The sequence below is a fragment of the Chamaea fasciata genome, unplaced genomic scaffold (genome assembly GCF_029207755.1).
Source record: "Chamaea fasciata isolate MVZ Bird 193981 ecotype frontalis unplaced genomic scaffold, bChaFas1.0.hap1 SCAF_13, whole genome shotgun sequence".
NCBI lineage: Eukaryota > Metazoa > Chordata > Aves > Passeriformes > Sylviidae > Chamaea > Chamaea fasciata.
Genome location: NW_027094098.1, coordinates 9141671 through 9144367, shown reverse-complemented (window position 1 = coordinate 9144367; position 2697 = coordinate 9141671). Strand labels below are relative to the sequence as shown.

The following is a 2697-nucleotide window of genomic DNA, read 5'->3' as shown; positions in this document are numbered from 1 at the left end:
AACAGCAGGTGGGAAGTCTGTCTTTCCCTCTGTGGAGCCTGGCAGGGAATGTTCACCAGGTCTGCCATGGCGACGGGGTACCCAAAGTTGTGGGCCCCACTGCAGGAATGGTCCATGGACAGATGAAGGGGACAGACCAGGGATGCTGTTGACCCTGAGAATTTGCCAAAACTCCCTGTGCTGGTGCAGGGTGTGCACAGGTGTGATGAGGGTGTGCTCCCTGAGGCTGTAATGCAGCAGGCAGCATTAAAGCATGACTGCTTGCATGGTGCTTGGCATGTGCTCCAGCTCTGCTTCCTGCTGGAGGGGCAGGGTCAGGTCGGCTGGAAGAGATGCTGCTAAACCAGGCGTGCTTTTGTATGTGCTCCCCCAAGGTGTACAGAGACATGACAGTCCCAGAGCCAACCACAGACCTGCAGGAGTTGCTCCGAGGTAAGCCCAGTGATTTTCTTTTGTTGGATGAAAAATAAATAAAACGGTGGTTGGTCCCTGTAGAGCAGAGGGGAGGTGCCAGCATGGGGAGGGGAGAAAGGGTGAATGGTATGGAAAAAGTACTAAGCTATCCCCACCCACAGAGGATGGATGAGGGGCTGGCTAGAGCCAGAGGCTGTGGGTGGGAGTTACCATGCACCTACTATAAAACCTCAGTTTCTTTCCAGCCCTTGAGTTCAAGCATCCACTGGAGGATGGGTTGGAGCTCCTGGACTGGGCTTCAGTTCTAGATTTTCCCATGAAAGATTGTAAGCAAGAAGTCAAAGATGGAAAAGCTGTTCTCTGGCTGCCCGGGACCCCCAGGAGAAGCTGTGGGTGTGGGTATCACCCTGGTGAGCGGGGGAGATCTGGGAAGGTGGTGGGAGCAGTGAGATGCCTGTGCAAGGCAGGTGGCTGGGATCTGAAATCATGGCTGCTCGCTTTCACCGGCAAATCTTGCATTTGTGTGGTTTCCTTTTCCTTCTGCTCTGTACAATTTTTTTCTTCTCTGCTTTTTGTTCCTTTCGCTGCAGAGGCAAATTTCAGCCCTTCCAACCTTTTGGTTCCAAACTCTGCACAGGAATAAAACTAAACACGAACTCCCAGACGGGCTCAAATTTAATTACTTGTGAGATGTTAATCTGCTGGAGGGTCTCAAGTGCTCCTATACTTGAGCTTTTCTTTTCCTTCTGCTGTTCTGCAATTCCCCTGGCAGATGCCTCCCAACTCCTAACAACCTCCCCAAGCTACTTTCTCTGAGCAAGATCACAAGTGAACTTTCTAGCTCAGAAAAGCTTCTGTGAAGAGCAGCAGAGAGAGTCCTTCAGCAGCTCCCATGTCGCTCTTGAAGGCCTGGATATTTTTGAAGGCAGCAGAAAAATGGAGATGGTCCTCTCCATCAGCTTGGAACTCCCCCTGCCCACAGGTCTCAGGTTAGATGGCCACAAGTGTGGCTGAGAGAAAGAGGAGCCCTTGTGCCTGGATTCCCTGGTGGCAGTGCCTACATCCCTGCCCAATGTTGGCTGTGATGCTTTGGGAACCTACTGGCTCCAGTTCCGCACAGATGATGACTTGCCAAGCCTGGAAGAAATAAGGGATATCCTTGCAAAGCAGCAGCTGGAGTTCAGGGAGATCCCAAAACCAGCAAAAAATGGTGCCACCAAGGCCAGCCCTGGCCGGAGACCTGCTGGAGTAGCCCTTGTGGCAGAAGCCAGCATGGTGACAGTGGCTGGAGGAATAAAGCAAGCCCCACCTGAGCCACATGGATGAGAGACTAAGATCCCTGACAGCTCCATTTGGGCTGCTCTGCAGTAGCTCCTTCCGGTCCTCAGTGGGCACCTTGGGTCACACATCTGGCAAGAAGTATTACCTGTGCATGTCATGGAGCCTGAGCAGGGAGATCAACTGGAAACCTCCTTGGATGTATTTACAGTTTGTAAAACCCAACCATAGGAGAGAGATTTTGAAGCCAGATTCCCTAGAGCCCTCAGAGCTGAGGGGGGAAGACAGTAGATTAACAGCTGACCACTTTCCCAACCCAGTGACCTTCATCCTTTCCCCAACCCCATGGACTGGAAGCTGCTCCCTTTAAATATGGCAGAGACAAACAGCTACAGACCTAATTGGTCCATTTGTTGCCATCAGGTGTTGCTGCTCTGCCCCTCCCCTAACTGCTGCAGATCCTAAGCTCCTGGTAGGTGTTGTGGTTTTTCCTTTTTCTCCCATTTATTCCCAGTAGTAGATTTGCAGGAATCCAGAAATGGCTCAGATTTCTAGGTCACTCTGCTGCTGTGTGTTTGTTAAAAGGTTCCCTGATGTATGTGCTGCTGCAGGAGCAGCACTGGGGCAGAAGGGGCTCAGGGAGCACATTGTGGGAGGCATGTCCCTCCAGGGAAGGTGGCAGAAAGGAGCTGTGTGGAGAGGAGTGAGGCATTTCTTCAGCACCCGCTGTTTTATTCTCAGCCTCAGGAACTGGGGCAGCTCTCCTTGGGGACCAGAGGCCTTTCTAGCTGAGGCTGTCTGCATTAATCCTATTTATAGCTACTGTCTTTGCAGATGTGGTTTCCATTAACAAGCAGTATCTGAATCTGCCCAGCAGCTGTGTGGGCTGAGGTGTATGCTGATTGACCAGATTCCCTTGGGATAGAGACACAGGCACTATCAACCCCACAGGGATTACTAACAGGCACCAGAAACTTCACAGTACCCTCTGGGGTCTGAGCTGTG

General features: G+C 51.8%; 1 long non-coding RNA gene across 1 annotated transcript; it reads right to left on the bottom strand.

Moving 5' to 3' along the window:
* Positions 1-336: 336 nt before the first annotated feature.
* On the bottom strand, positions 337-2019 carry LOC136296470 (uncharacterized). The gene is made up of 2 exons (XR_010722933.1): positions 1841-2019; positions 337-1551 (listed from the first exon to the last, which is right to left on the bottom strand). It is a non-coding gene; the product is annotated as an uncharacterized lncRNA (long non-coding RNA).
* Positions 2020-2697: the final 678 nt, after the last annotated feature.